Here is a 17,290-nt window from a genome sequence, read left to right as displayed (position 1 = left end):
ACAGCTTTGGCACTAGAGGGTACTGTGGTATCATAGACATCATTGGTGGGGGGGATGTGTGTGGTGGTGACTTGTTTTGTACAGTGTATAAAGTGAATGGAAGTATATCTTGAATTCTGATGGAGTGTCCCTGCTAACTTTGTTCATATATATATGAATTTTACAATGTTTTAATCAGAAATAATTTAGTATCCATTCCAGCAGACGACTGTTGGCAAGGCTTCACAAATTGTGTAGACTTGTTGCAGTGGTTAATTTTTACATTATACTGAGTTTCATGCACACACACACACAATCTATCTAACTTCAATTGCAGTCTCAATTTATTGACGAAAAGGCATTGGCCTGAAACATTAACTGTGTTTCTCTCTCCACAGACCTGCTGAGTAATTTCAGCATTTTCTGTTTTTATTTCAAGTTATTGTTACTTATTTATTTGACAAGGTGTCATATAACAGACTTATAGTAAAAATAAGTGTTTCCAGAAAGCATTCGATAAGGTGCCACGTAAAAGGTTACTGCACAAGATAAAAGCTCACGGGGTTGGTAATATATTAGCATGGATAGAGGATTGGCTAACTAACAGAAAACAGAGAGTCGGGATAAATGGGTCATTTTTCAGTTGGCAAACGGTAACTAGTGGGGTGCTACAGGGATCGTGCTGGGGCCTCAACTATTTACAATCTATATTAATGATTTTGATGAAGGGACTGAGCATAATATAGCCAAGTTTGCTAATGATACTAAGCTGGGTGGGAAAGCAAGTTGTGAGAAGGACATACAAAATCTGCAAAGGGATACAGACAGGCTAGTGAGTAGGCAAAAATTTGGCAGATGTACTCTAATGTGGGAAAACATAGAAACATAGAAAATAGGTGCAGGAGTAGGCCATTCGGCCCTTCGAGCCTGCACCACCATTCAATATGATCACGGCTCATCATTCACCTGAGTACCCCTTTCCCGCTTTCTCTCCATACTCCTTGATCCCTTTAACTGAAAGGGCCATATCTAACTCCCTCTTGAATATATCCAATGAACTGGCATCAACGACTCTCTACAGCAGGGAATTCCACAGGTTAACAACGCCTTGGTTCTGGACTTCCCCAACATCGGGAACATTCTTCCCGCATTTAACCTGTCTCGTCCCGTCAGAATCTTATACGCTTCTATGAGATCCCCTCTCATTCTTCTAAACTCCAGTGTATAAAGGCCCAGTTGATCCAGTCTCTCCTCATATGTCAGTCCAGCCATCCCTGGAATCAGTCTGGTGACCTTCGCTGCACTCCCTCAATAGCAAGAACGTCCTTCCTCAGATTAGGAGACAAAAACTGAACACAATATTCCAGGTGAGGCCTCACCAAGGCCCTGTACAATTGCGGTAAGACCTCCCTGCTCCTATACTCAAATCCCCTAGCTATGAAGGCCAATATGCTACTTGCCTTCTTCACCACCTGCTGTACCTGCATGCCAACTTTCAATGACTGATGAACCATGACACCCAAGTCTCGTTGCACCTCCCCTTTTTCTAATCTGCCACCATTCAGATAATATTCTGTCTTTGTGTTTTTACCACCAAAGTGGATAACCTCACATTTATCCACATTATACTGCATCTGCCATGCATTTGCCCACTCACCTAACCTGTCCAAGTCACCCTGCAGCCTCTTATATAATGACAAGCAAAATTAAGGGGAATATGATTGAGAGATGGTTGGGAGGGCAGAAAGCAAGTAGGAGTAAAAATAAGCTTCTTGGACTGTGAAGATGTGAGTGGTGTTGCACAAGAGTCTGTGTTAAGGCTGCTGTTGTATAGAAGAAAGAACTTGCACTTGTATAGCAACTTTGTGACTTCATGATGTTGCAAAGTGTTTCACAGTCAATGATTTTTTAAAAATTTTCTGTAGTCAGTGATTTAAAAAAAAAATTGCTGCCATTCATGTTTTGCAGGCAGAACTAGCAGAATGGGCAGATAGGTATCATGTGAAGTTTTGCCTCCACTTTGTTGTTATCCTCACTTCCATATCCAGCAGCACATAAGGTAACCCATTACTTCCACTGCTTTTATATCCAGCAGACCCCTTTTTTGTCTGGTCAGGTCATTGGCCTGACTGGGGGCATTGGCTAGATGCAATGGGGGGTTGCCATACTTATCTCGAGTACCCCACTGGATGTCAATTCAGTCTTGAGAAGCTGCATAGTTGATTTCCTGGTCACTGGGGTCGATATGGTTTAATGTACAAAAAAAAAAGAAATAATACACTTGCCAGGGCAAGGAAACATACTTTAAATGATAATATTTTAGATGGCGCAGAGGACCTTGATGTACAGATAGATAATTAAAGCACAAGTACGTAAGCCCATTAAGGCAAACAAAATCATTAATTTTGTATCTCAAAACCTCAAGCCACACTTGGAATATTGTGTACAATTTTGGGCACTGCATTATAGGAAGGATACAAAAGCAACAGAAAAATTGTTGAGTAGATTCACGAGGATGTTACCAAGGATTTTTTGGAGGTGACCTGATGAGAGTTCTTCCAAGATTATGATGGGCTGTGAAAAGGTCATTAGTGATTGATTATTTGCACTAGTCAGCAATAAATAAGAGGGTAGAAATTTGAAATCATCAAAGAAGTTGGAGGTTAGAAAGATTTCTTCACACAAAATATGTTTAGAATATAGAATTCTCTTCCTTAAGCCATTGTTGAAACAGATTCCATAAAGTCTGTTAAAAGGACGTTGGTTAGTTGCTTAAAATTAGATATATTAAAGGACATGGGAAGCAAGCAGGAGAGTGGGATTAGACTAGGAGCTTCATGTAGAAAATACACTGATAGACTTGATGGACCAAATTACATTGTTTCTGTGCGATAATATTCTTTTATAAGATCTGAGTATTTTTCTATGCCAATCGAAGTGCAATGTACTGCTTTCATACTCTAATTGGAAATATTATATTTGTGCTATGGCGACCAGAACTGTACATAGTATACTAAGTGCAGTCACACCAGTGATTTAAAAAGTGGCAGGATAGAAACATAGAAACATAGAAATTTACAGCGCAGAAGGAGACCATTTCGGCCCATCGTGTCTGCGCTGGCCAACAAGAGCTGTATGGCCCTTGGTCAGCAGCCCTAAAGGTTACATATAAACCTATGAACAATGATGGAAAGGCAAAGAGCACCCAGCCCAATCAGTCCGCCTCACACAACTGCGACTCCCCATATACTGAAAACATCTACACTCCACCCCACCGGAGCCATGTGGTCTCCTGGGAGAGGCAAAAAACAGATAAAAACCCAGGCCAATTTAGGAAGAAAAAATCTGGGAAAACTCCTCTCCGACCCATCCAGACAATCGACACTAGTCCAGGAGATCACCCTGGCTGTATTCTATTCCCTGCAGTAGTTACCATTATATCTGTGCCGTCCAACAAAAGATCATCTAGTCTAATCCCAATTACCAGCTCTAGGTCTGTAACCCAGCAGGATTACCATACTATTTTAGCTCAATATTGACCTTTTAATACATCTTTCTATCCAGATGCTCCATGATCTTATCTTGAGTTTCCTTTACTCACAATAGATGTCAAACTCACTGGTCTGTAGTTTCCTGGATCATTTTTGCTACTTTTATTAAAAAAAATAGGAGTAACAGCTGCCATTCTACAGTCTCCAGACACCTCTCCAATACTCAATGATTTCAGGAAGATTCGTGTCAGTTCCTGCAATTCCCTCCCTTATTTCCTTAAGCTTTCTTAATGCATCTCATCTGACCCTTATTCACCTTAAATTTGCATAGCTGTTTGGCAACGAAGCTGGCAGTAATGTGATTAGTGTTACAGCTTATCTCTACAAAGCCCCCTAATTCTCTTTCCAGATAAAATAAATTACCTGTCTCTTGTATAAACTGAGGCAGAAAACTTATTGAGCACTTTTGCAGCCTATGTAGCATCAGTTGTCATGCACTTCTCTCTTCCAGAAAGCGGTCTGATGGATACTGTCATGAGATCAATTGTAACAAAACAAATTGGTTTATTTTACGTGAAATACATGATTGATCAGAATATTGTCTTCAGTAAAATTCAATTTATTTCCTATCACTCCTCATGACATCAAAAATAATAAATTTAATCCGTTGACACAGGCCTAGCTTCTTTTTACCAGTCAGTACTCACTGAACTGACTGACACTAACTTTAGAAAAGGACACTTTTCTGCTTTTGAGTGTTTCAAAAGTCCAACTTCACAATGCCCAGACTCGTGTTTTACATAGAGAAAAAAAGCCAAAAGCTTCCTCCTGTGAACACTCATCTTCATGGTGCCGTGAACACTTTAGACAGTTTATTACAGAGAATGCTGGGGAGTCTTTTCAAAATGTAGGCTGCTGCATTTTCACGATAAGTAAGAGGACTTGCACTAAAGATGATAGTGGGCAGAACTTTCAAAATGTATCGGCCAAGAATCAACAATAGTGGTAATCTTATGAGTACATGCTGCCAATGGGGAGCCTTGTCGATCAATAGCAGGAATCAGAAATTTGTGTTAATAATGTTTATGATTTTCTGACATTAAAATGAGTCGTTGAAAAATCATATCCTGCAGATGCCTGAATTTGCAATCAGCATCATCATCATCATAGGCAGTCCCTCGAAATGAGGATGACTTGCTTCCACGCCAAAAAAGGATGAGTTCACAGGTGTTTCAATGAAGGACCTAATGTTCCAGGTCCTGAACTACATCTTGAAGGGTGGAAGATGCCTGTGCGTGGATTTTTTTAACGTGTGGTGGACATTGCACACCAGCCACCACACGGGCTTGACAGAGCCAGGTCTTGGTCCAGTAGCAAGCATTAACCAAGATGACTGGAGACCAGCTTTGCTGCACATGTCTAGTGTGCGCACACATTGCAGTGTGGGCTGGCCCGTGCTGCCCCTGGGTCCTCGCCCCTTCTGGCCCCAAACTCGCACCTCTCCTGGGCCCCGATCACGTCCCTCTACAGTCTCTCGCCGCTGCTTCGCCCTGACCTCGCTGCTCCTGCTGTATCTGCCCACGCTCCAATCACTGACCTGGACCTTGCTGACGTCACTCTTCGCTGCCGTTGCCCTCCTGCACCAGCTCGCGCTGTACCTTGCAGTGGCATGCCGCCACGCTGCCCATGGCCAGCACTTGTCACTCCTTTTGTGGTCCCGACCTGTTGCTGATGGCTTTGCAGAACAAACATATTCGGGTGTAATCCAATAAAGCAAGATGTATGGCGCATTAAACTGAGTTACTGAATTCTAATGTTCAACACGTCAAATGGCTCAATACAATTAACTTGAATTAGAACTCCCATAGTCACTCTAAGATGGATGCTTGAAGTCTTCATGGTGGACTTAATTTATGTAATGCCGCATTTCTACTTTGTTCGTGTATGTATCCCTGACTCATGTCCCCGCTTAGCCTGTGTACACAAATACAATTGTATAGAATTTGAAATAAATTAATTCAATCGCAGATCAAAATAATCAAAATTAAATTAATATTTTGTATATGCAGAAGCAGAATTTTAAACTGCACAATCTCAAACTTCTACAATGAGACAGTCAATTCAAATTAAATCAACATGAATTCAGCAACAGCAGATGTGCGTGTATAGTGCCAAACTGAAAACAGTCTGCTTGGCTGGATAGATCTGTTAATCAGCTCGTCTGTCTTTTAATTTTGAAAAACTCTACAGACATACTAACCAGTGTTATTTCACCTCCATATCTACCGTTAACATTTTAAGCTAATAATTCATAATAAAAATCAATGTTTTTCATTGGGATTGAAAGTTCATCAGATCTTGTGGAGGGCAAGACTGGAGATTGTCAGAACCAATCAATCAGATGCAGCTTTCTCCCATTTTTGATTGCATACAAACTTGAGGCAGGAAAGTTTTAGAATAAGCTGATGGCTTTTGATAGTATTTCAACACAAAAAACTATGTCCTTTTATCGAACAAATGAACACCTGATGAAGCTTAAAACATTTTTGGAGTAGGATTTCCACAGTTTTCCTGATCTCCGATAATCTTGGTGGCAGATTGGCAAAAGCCCTGCAGAAACACGTTAATGGCTGTTTATGCCATTTCTCTGATCTCCTAACAAAGTTATGGTGGAAAAGCTTCGTGGAAATTACAGGTTTTTTATTTTCCTTAAAGAAACTTTCTGGGAATACCTGGCTATTGTTCTATGTTTATATTTACCTTTAAAGACTGATGTTAGCCAATTTTTGAGATAAAGAATATAAGAACATAAGAAATAGGAACAGGAGTAGGCCATATGGCCCCTCAAGCCTGCTCCGCCATTCAATAAGATCATGGCTGATCTGATCACGGACTCAGCTCCACTTTCCTGCCCACTCCCCGTAACCCCTTATCGTTTAAGAAACTGTCTATTTCTGTCTTAAATTTATTCAATGCCCCAGCTTCCACAGCTCTCTAAGGCAGCGAATTCCAAAGATTTACAACTCTCTGAGAAAAGAAATTTCTCCTCATCTCTGTTTGAAATGGGCAGCCCCTTATTCTAAGATCATGCCCTCTAATTCTAGTCTCCCCCATCAGTGGAAACATCTTCTCTGCATCCAGCTTGTCAAGCCCCCTCATAATCTTATACATTTTGATAAGATCACCTCTCATTCTTCTGTATTCCAATGATAAGAGCCCCAACCTACTCAACCTATCCTCATAAATCAACCCCCTCATCCCCGGAATCAACCTAGTGAACCTTCTCTGAACTGCCTCCATAGCAAGTATATCCTTTCGTAAATATGGAAACCAAAACTCCACACAGTATTCCAGGTGTGTCCTCACCAATACCTTATATAGCTGGAGCAAGACTTCCCTGCTTTTATACTCCATCCCCTTTGCAATAAAGGCCAAGATACCATTGGCCTTCCTGATCACTTGCTGGGACCCCAACCTGCATGCTATCCTTTTGTGCTTCAAGCACAAGTATCCCCAGGTCCCACTGTACTGCGGCACTTTGCAATCTTTCTCCATTTAAATAATCTCCATCTGCCAAATTTTTTAGCCTGTCTATGTCCTTTTGCAGATTTTTTGTGTCCTCCTCACACATTGCTTTTCCTCCCATCTTTGTTTCATCAGCAAACTTGGCGACATTACACTCAGTCCCTTCTTCCAAGTCGTTAATATAGATTGTTAATAGTTGGGGTCCCAACACTGATCCCTGCAGCACCCCACTGATTACTGGTAGCCAACCAGAGAATGAACCATTTATCCTGAATCTCTGTTCTCTGTTCGTTAGCCAATCCTCTATCCATGCTAATATATTACCCCCAACCCCATGAACTTTCATCTTGTGCAGTAACCTTTTATGTGGCACCTTGTCAAATGTCTTCTGGAAGTCCAAATACACCACATCCACTGGTTTCCCTTTGTTGTGTCCTTAGATGCTCTAACAATGACTCCACGAGGCAGTGTGTTGTTCTTGAACTGTAGTGACCTTAGTCCTTTATGAGTTAACTCCAGAGTGAGGATCACACCTGGTGGCCTGCCTTTTATACTAGGCCAGGCGCACCTGTACAGGTAACCTAGGAGTCTCCCACTGCTGTGTCCTCTGGTGGCACACCTTGTGATAGTACCAACAGTAGTCATGTAGGATACATGACATCACTCCACCCTGAACCCTCAGTGCAAATCGCCTCTGCATTGACTGTGCTCTGGGCTTAGCTCTATGTGGGTTTTGCCTGGTTGACCTCTGGCGGGCCACCTCAACCTTGGGTGGGTAGTTGATGCAGTAGCATGCTGGTGGTTGCTCTTTGTGTGTATGTGTTCCTAACCACTCCATTCTTCCCACCACCTTCCACATCGATATGGTGGGTGCTCCTGATATTCGTGTACATTCAAGTTCAGGTAAGTGGGTTTTGCATTTTTTTTGTGTGGTTCCGTGGTGCGACAAGTACGTTAGATGCCTTATCGATGCGGTGACCAGTGCGTGAGGACTGTTCCGAAGTTGCTGGGTTGTGTCCCTGCAGTCTGGTGGCGGCGCGGTGCCCGGTGCTGGCAGTGGGAACCCAGTTGGCTCATGTAGCCTGCTCTCGGGGCTGTTGCCGTGGTCCCTAGTGTCGGGCTGGTTCACAGATGTCTGCAACCTCCCTGTCCTTTCTTTGCGCCCTGGATCACAGCTGCTCCCTGAGGAGCTGTCGTCCAGCAGTGCACAGGGAACTGCTGACTCGCTGGCCTGAGCGTCATTTGGTTTGGGATCCTGGCTGGTGCCCGTTTCCTCTGGGGAACTGTGGCGGGTGACCCTACATCTAGGGGTAATGGCCTTGGTGCAGTCTGCTCCTCAGGCTCGTGGCAGTTGGTGCCATTGGTTGCCTGAGAGATGGAGCTGACTCAGGGCATGGTATCGATACCATTGCCATTGCCCTGCTGAAGTCGCTTGCTCCGTAGGTCGTCTGTGTTGGCACTGCTTGTGGCCACACTTCATGGTGCATGACTCTGATCCCCAGGCTACAGCATTGGGTAGCTCGCTGGACCTGTGTGCACCCGATGGGTGTCTGCCCGCTGCATTGGCTGCGTGCAGTGGAAATGCTGCATAGCACAGCTTTTCATTACTTATGATGGACACTCTGGGGGTCCGACCACGATCGCGTGACTTTTCCCCTCTGGTTGCATGTATACAATTCCGATTATCAGTTACACATTTTACATGATCAGTTACACACTTTACATGATCCGTTACACATTTTGTCTCTAATTTACGATTACTATTACATTGCTTAAATGTGTGGAACTGTCCCTTTAATTGTGGTGGGTTGCAGGCCTCCTTTAAGAGAGCCTTGCTTGCTTTACCCCAATCCCCTTCTCCATTTGGTGTCACGTGTTGCTGCATCAGTGCTGCACCTCGTGGTCTGGCCACGGCCATCTTTGTCTTCAGCGCATCACCTCGTGGTTTGGGCGCCATCTTTCCTTCATCCACGATGTCGACTGCTGTGATCCTCTTCTCCCCGGATTCTGCCTCCACAGTTGGGAAGTCGCTTCTGGATCCGATTTTCTTCCTCCAGAGTCCTGCCACTGGAGCCTGGAAGGTGCATTCGGTCTCAGCTGGATTCTCTCCATGCAGTTATGCTGCGTGATCTGTGTCTCGGGTGCCGTGCTGGTCTGCTCTCTGGTGCCGGGTCCACTCTCAGGTGAGGGCTTGCTTTGCCTCTGAGCGCAGAGGGCTTCGATCGCTGGAAGGGTGAAGTCTTCCCACTTCCAATGGATCTTCTCCATCCACCTTCTGCTGAGCAGTGTTGGTCCATCACCTGTAACAATCCACAGAGGTAACTTGTGCACCGCGCCATCATGGAGTACCTTTACATTCTACCAATGACTGGGATGATTTCGTTGGTGTAGGTGCGCAGCTTTGCCTGAACCGGGGCCAATTCGGGTCGTTCAGCCGGATTGTCCCATAGCCTCCCAAAGGCTCCTTGATTCATCACTGACTGGCTTGCCCCCGTGTCCACTTCCATGAAGACTTGACTTCCCTCTATTTCGACTTCCATTTTCAGCGGGGAGCACTCGGTGGTGCAGGTACCTCCCCGTGGGACTGGGCTGCCTCTCTGATTATCAATTCATAATCCATGCTGGATTCATGGCCATCTGCGGACTCCACATCAACACAGTGAGTCCTATTTCTCTTACACATTTGCTGGAGGTGGCCCTTTGTGCTGCAGCCTTTGCATACATAGTCTTTAAAATGGCACTGGTGAGCCCTGTGATTCCCTCCGCAACGCCAGCATGGTGCTACTCGATTAGCCCCCCTCGGCGGACTCTGAATTAAGGCACTCGGGGGCCTGTTCTCTCATCCCTGAGAAGGTTCATGCTCTACATTCCAGCCCCTGAACGGCGCCACTCTGTGTACAGTACCTGCCAGGTTTGAGTACTGAGGGTGAGACATCTGCCTAGAGCCACAGGTCGAGGTCATGAATGACTGGCTCACAGAGATGGCCTTCTGCAGTGTGACTGTGTTATTCGCTGACTAGCTTGTGAAGAAGGCCCTCATGGCCAATTCCAATGACAAAAATGTCTCGCAGCGCTTCGTTGAGGTGGGTGCCGAACTCGCATGGTGCTGCCAGCCTCCTGAGGTCTGCGGCATACTTCGCGACTTCCTGGCCTTCGGGCCGGCAATGGGTATAGAACTGGTGTCTGGCTGTGAGGATGCTCTCCTTGGGCTTGAATTGCTCCTGGATCAGGGTTACGAGCTCCTTGCATGACTTGGTTTTTTTTTTTCGTAGCCAATCTTTCCAATTCTTTGTCAGATCACAAACGCCAGAGGTCACCTTGCACACATCAAGGATCACCCTGCGCTAATGCTCTTAGCCAAAAGGCCTAGAGCCCAAGCACCGTTCCTGGAAGTACTGCAATACCAGGTTCGTGCCATGGAGGTGGATGGGTCAGCAACCCCACACACCTCCGTGGAGGTGGATGGGTCAAACCACCCCACCCACCTCCTATTTCATGACTTGGTTGATGTCTTCGCTGGTGCCAGCAAGTCCCTGACGAAGCCATAGACGTTGGGCCCACAACTGGTTAGCAGGATAGCTCTGCGCTTATCAGTCAGTGTGACCGGGTCGTCTCCTGCCAGGTGGTTTGCTGTGAAGAAATGTTCTAGCCTCTCCACAAAGGCGTTCCAATCATCACCATCGGCGAACTGCTGCAACGTATCAGGAGTAGCCATTTCCACGTGAAAGTTCGTCATCTCGTCGCCAGTTGTTGTGTCATTAGATGCTCTAACAATGACTCAATGAGGCAGTGTGTTGTACTTGAATTGTAGTGACCTTAGTCCTTTATTAGTTAACTCCAGAACGAGGATCACATCTGGTGGGCCTGCCTTTTATACTAGGCCAGGCACACCTGTACAGGTAACCTACGAGTCTCCCACTGCTGTGCCCTCTGGTGGCACACCTTGTGATAGTACCAACAGTAGCCATTTAGGATACATGACACCCTTTATCCACCCTGTTCGTTACATCCTCAAAGAACTCCAGCAAATTTGTCAAACATGACTTACCCTTCATAAATCCATAAAGAGACTGTTCCCCAGAGTGAATCCACTAACTGGTTTATTTGAGCATTGCTATCAATGTACTTGTAAAATTGCCAAAGTTTGGAAAAAGAACAAGAAGTGGGATTGAAGTGGTGAGGAGGTTTTCTCAATTTAAAAAATGAGGGATTCCCATATTTAGATTTACGACAGTATACTGCTGAGCTGTGTGGTGCAGTTATGTTCTGTAACTTTAATGGCTGTTTTCAATTTGTTTACATACTCATGGTTGAAGTCCCTTTGTTACGATGGGTAACTGGAAGAGAATTTGCACCATCTCTATTAGAGTAGTCAACAACACGTGGAAATGTGAAGTGTAACCATATCAACTATAGAGTGTTAAAGATTACAAATCTCAGAATGGACACAATCCCTTAGGTCTATCTGAATGCACCGACCTATGCTCACCCTGCCTGTTACTACAATTCACTTTATTTTTTAAAATCCCTGCAGCATTTAATTTATCTATTTCTGATATGAGGAAAATATATTTTTTTTGATGGCCTTAAAAGGGCTACCTGATCTAGGTATTATTGTTGACTATAATAGCGGCTAGTGGACAAATGTAAGACATTCCTATATCTGCTACTTTAGAGGCATTAACATGTTTCTTTTAACTGGATTAACACCTCTATTAAGTTAGTGGCTGGGGGAGTGTTGCCCACTATTATATACAGGTGGCTCAGCTGCACAGGGGGGGGGGAGGAAGAAGAATGGAAGAGCTATAGTGGTAGGGGATTCAGTAGTCATGGGAGCAGACAGGTGTTTCTGCGGCCGCAGACGTGACTCCAGGATGGTATGTTGCCTCCCTGGTGCCAGGGTCAAGGATGTCACTGAGCGGCTGCAGGGCATTCCGGGGGGAGAGGGTGAACAGCCAGAGGTCGAGGTCCATAATCGGGACCAATGACATAGGTAGAAAGAGGGTTGAGGTCCTGCAGCCAGAGTTTAGGGAGCTAGGAGAGAGATTAAAAAGCAGGACCTCAAAGGTAGTAATCTCCAGATTACTCCCGGTGCCATGAGCTAGTGAGAACAGAAATAGGAGGATAGAGCAGATGAATACGTGGCTGGAGAAATGGTGCAGGCGGAAGGGCTTCAGTTTCCTGAGGCATTGGGACCGCTTCTGGGGGAGGTGGGACCTGTACAAGCCGGATGGGTTGCACCTCAACAGAGCCAGGACCAATATCCTCCCGGGTGGGTGGGTGGGGGGGGGAGGGGGATGCGGTTGCTTGTGCTGTTGGGGAGGGTTTAAACTAGCTTGGCAGGGGGATGGGAACCTGAAATAGATTCAGTAGGGAGGGGAGTAAAGCTGGAATTAGAAAGCAAAAATAAAGAAAGTGAGTTTGAAGGAGAGAGGAAAGAAGCAGGAAAAAAGGGTAAAAAAACAAATTTAAAGACACTTTGTCTAAATGCACGTAGCATTCGTAACAAAATAGATGAGTTGACAGCACAAATAGATACAAATGAGTATGTTCTGATAGTCATTACAGAGACGTGGTTGCAATGTGACCAGGTCTGGGAATTAAATATTATGGGGTATTTGACAATCCGGAGAGACAGACAGAAAGGAAAAGGAGGTGGGGTAGCTCTATTGATAAAGGATGGAATCACTGCAATTGTGAGAAACGATATTGGTTCAGATGATCAGGATGTTGAAACAGTTTGGGTGGCAATAAGGAATAATAAGGGGAAAAAGTCACTGGTGGGTGTAGTCTATAGGAAAGGGTGTAACAGGCACAACTCTGTTGGTCGGAGTATAAACCAGGAAATAGTGGGGGCTTGTAAAAAGGGAACAGCAATAATCATGGGTGATTTTAACCTCCATATTGATTGGACAAACCAAATTGGTCAGAGTAGCCTTGAGGAAGAGTTCACAGAGTGCATAAGGGATGGGTTCATTGAGCAGTATGTAACGGAACCAATTAGGGGGCAGGCTATCTTGGATCTGGTCCTGTGTAATGAGACAGGATTAATAAACAATCTCCTAGTAAAGGATCCCCTTGGAATGAGTGATAATAGCATGGTTGAATTTCAAATTCAGATGGAGAGTGAGCAAATTGGATCTCAAACCAACATACTAAGCTTAAATAAAGGAGACTATGAAGGTATGAGGTCAGAGTTCGCTAAAGTGGACTGGGAAAATAGATTAAAGTGTAGGATGGTTGATGAACAGTGGTGTACATTTAAGGAGATATTTCACAACTCTCAAGAAAAATATATTCCAGTGAGGAGGAAAGGGGTAAAAGAAAAGATAGCCATCCGTGGCTAACTAAAGAAATAATGGACGGTATCCAATTAAAAACAAGGGCATACAAAGTGGCCAAAACTAGTGATAGGACAGAAGATTGGGAAGCTTTCAAAAGCCAGCAAAGAATGACTAAAAAAATGATTAAGAAAGGGAAGATAGACTATGAAAGTAAACTAGCACGAAATATAAAAACAGATAGCTTCTATAGGTATATAAAAAGGAAAAGAATGGCTAAAGTAAATGTTGGTCTCTTAGAGGACGAGACCGGGGAATGGGGAACATGGAGATGGCAGAAACTCTGAACAAATATTTTGTATCAGTCTTTACGGTAGAGGACAGTAACAATATCCTAACAGCGGATAGTCAAGGGGCTATAGGGGGGGAGGAACTTAACACAATCACAATCACTAAGAAGGTGGTACTCAGTAAGATAATGGGATTAAAGGCGGATAAATCCCCTGAACCCGATGGCTTGCATCCCAGGGTCTTAAGAGAAGTAGCAACAGGGATAGTAGATGCATTGGTTGTAAATTACCAAAATTCCCTGATTCTGGGGAGGTCCCCACAGATTGGAAAACTGCAAATTTAACGCCCATATTTAAAAAAGGAGACAGACAAAAAGCAGGAAACTATAGACTAGTTAGCCTAACATCTGTGGTTGGGAAGATGTTGGAGTGCATTATTAAAGAAGCAGTAGCAGGACATTTGGAAAAGCATAATTCAGTCAGGCAGAGTCAGCATGGATTTATGAAGGGGAAGTCATGTTTGACAAATTTGCTGGAATTCTTTGAGGATGTAACGAACAGGGTGGATAAAGGGGAACCAGTGGATGTGGTGTATTTGGACTTCCAGAAGGCATTTAAAAAGGTGCCACATAAAAGGCTACTGCACAAGGTAAAAGTTCACGGGGTTGGGGGTAATATATTAGCATGGATAGAGGATTAGCTAACTAACAGAAAACAGAGAGTCAGGATAAATGGTTCATTCTTGGGTTGGCAATCAGTAACTAGTGGGGTGCTGCAGGGATCAGTGCTGGGACTCCAGCTACTTACAATCTATATTGGGACTTGGAAGAAAGGACCAAGTGTAACATAGCCAAGTTGTACCTGCTGACCAAGGGCCGTGCGGTTCTTTGTCGGCCGGCATGGACACGATGGGCCGAAATGGCCTCCTTCTGCACTGTAAATTTCTATGTTTCTAAGTTTGCTGATGATACAAAGATGGGAGGAAAAGCAATGTGTGAGGAGGGCACACAAAATCTGCAAAAGGACATAGACAGGCTAAGTGAATGGACAAAAATTTGGCAGATGGAGTATAATGTTGAAAAGTGTGAGGTCATGCAATTTGACAGAAAAAAATCAACGGGCAAGTGATTATTTAAATGGAGAAAAATTGCAAATTGCAAAGTGCTGCAGTACAGCAGGACCTGGGGGTACTTTTGCATGAAACACCAAAGGTTAGTATGCAGGTACAGCAAGTGATCAGGAAGGTCAATGGAATCTTGGCCTTTATTGCAAAGGGGATGGAGTATAAAAGCAGGGACGTCTTGCTACAGTTGTACAGGGTATTGGTGAGGCCACACCTGGAATACTGCGTGCAGTTTTGCTTTCCATATTTATGAAAGGATATACTTGCTTTGGAGGCAGTTCAGAGAATGTTCACTCGGTTGATTCTGGAGATGAGGGGGTTGACATGAGGAAAGGTTGAGTAGGTTGGGCCTCTACTCATTGGAATTCAGAAGAATGAGAGGTGATCTTATCGAAATGTATAAGATTATGAGGGGGCTTGATAAGGTGGATGCAGAGAGGATGTTTCCACTGATAGGGGAGACTAGAACGAGGGGGCATAATCTAAGAATAAAGAGCTGCCCATTTAAAACTGATGAGGAGGAATTTCTTTTCAGAGGGTTGTAAATCTGTGGAGTTCGCTGTTTCAGAGAGTTGTGGAAGCTGGGACATTAAATAAATTTAAAACAGAGATAGTTTCTTACCCGATAAGTGATTAATGGGTTATGGAGAGCAGGCAGGGAAGTGGAGCTGAGTCCATGATTGGATCAGCCATGATCATATTAAATGACGGAGCAAGCTCGAGGGGCTGTATGGCCCACTCCTGCTCCTATTTCTTATGTCCTTATATAGAATTACATAACATATACAGCACAGAAAGAGGCATTTTTTTCTCCACTCGAGCCTCCTCCCGTCTTTACTCATCTAGCTCTATCAGCATAACCCTCTATTCCTTTCTCCCTCATATGCTTATCTAGCCTCCCCTCAATTGCATGGTGGAGTGTTTACGGGGCGGTGGTGGTTGCTAGTGCTGTTGGGGAGGGTTTAAACTAATTTGGCAAGGGGCTAGGCACTAGGACGTAGCAGTAGAAAGGAGAAATAAGCTGCAAAAAGGATTGGGAGAGACAGATAGCATTAGAGTAAGAAATCATATGATATTAGGTGGGGTCAGACTGAGAATACATGAAGGTCCAAGGTAGGTTTACAGTGCATATGTGTAAATGCACGAAGCATGGTAAAAACATTTGGTGAGCTGCAGACGCAAAGAGACACACGGAGATGGATCAAAGATTGGTGTGGAAGAAATGGGTTTCAATTCATAGGGCACTGGCACCAGTAATGGGGTAAGAGGGAGCCTTTTCGTTTGGATGGGCTGCACTTGAACCAGGCTGGGGCCATAGTCCTGGCGAATCGAATAACTAGGGCTGTAGATAGGTCTTTAAAATAAGTAAATGTAAAAAGAGAAAGGAGAAGGCAAAAGTGCAGGGTAGCAATAGGGGTAACGATAACTAGGGTGTGACAGGAAGGGACAGAGTGTATACACAAGACAAAATGTAGGAAAGGTACGGCAATAATCATGGGTGATTTTAATTTTCATATTGATTGGACAAATCAAATTGGCAAAGGTAGCCTGGAGGAAGAGTTTATGGAGTGTATGCGGGATGGTTTTTTGGAACAATACATTGTGGAACCAACCAGGGAGACTATTTTAGATCTGGTAATGTGTAATGAGTCTGGATTCATTAATGATCTCGTCGTGAAGGATCCTCTTGGGAAGAGTGATCATAGCATGGTACAATTTCAAATTCAGTTTGAGGGTGAAAAAGCTGGTTCTCAAACGAGTGTTCTGAATTTAAATAAAGGTAATTACAAAGGTATGAAGGCAGAGCTGGTTAAAGTGGACTGGGAAAATAGATTAAAAGGTAAACCTGTAGAAAAGCAGTGGCAAACATTAAAGTAGATATTTCATAACTCTCAGCAAAGATATATTCCAATGCGAAAGAAAGACTCTAAGAGAAGGATGAACCATCCATGGCTAACTAAGCAAGTAAAGGATGGTATCAAATTTAAAACAAAGACATACAATGTTGCGAAGAACAGTGGAAGGTCAGAGGATTGGGAAATTTTTAGAAACCAGCAAAGGATAACACAAAAAATGATAGAGAGAAGATAGCTTATGAGAGTAAACTCACAAGAAATATAAAAACAGACAGTAAGAGCTGCTACAGGTATATAAAAAGGAAACGAATAGCTAAAGTAAACGTTAGTCCCTTAGAGGATGAGACTGGGAAATTAATAATGGGAAACAGAGAAATGGCGGATACTTTGAACAAATATTTTGTATCGGTCTTCACAGTAGAAAACACTAAAGCATCCCAATAATTGATAATCAAGGGGCAATTGGTGGGGGAGGGGGCGTGATATAAAACAATCACTTTCACTAGAGAAAAAGTACTAGGCAAACGAATGGGACTAAAGGTGGACAAGTCCCCTGGACTGAATGGCTTACATCCTAGGGTCTTAAAAGAGGTGGGAGCAGAGATAGTAGATGCATTGGTTGTAATCAATCAAAATTCCCTGGATTCTGGAGAGGTCCCAGCGGATTGGAAAACCGCAAGTGTAATGCTCCTATTTTTAAAAAAAAAGGAGGGAGACAGAAAACAGGAAACTATAGACCAGTTAG

The sequence above is a fragment of the Pristiophorus japonicus genome, chromosome 10 (genome assembly GCF_044704955.1).
Source record: "Pristiophorus japonicus isolate sPriJap1 chromosome 10, sPriJap1.hap1, whole genome shotgun sequence".
Taxonomy (NCBI): Eukaryota; Metazoa; Chordata; class Chondrichthyes; family Pristiophoridae; genus Pristiophorus; species Pristiophorus japonicus.
Note: the sequence above shows the minus strand (reverse complement) of the source record.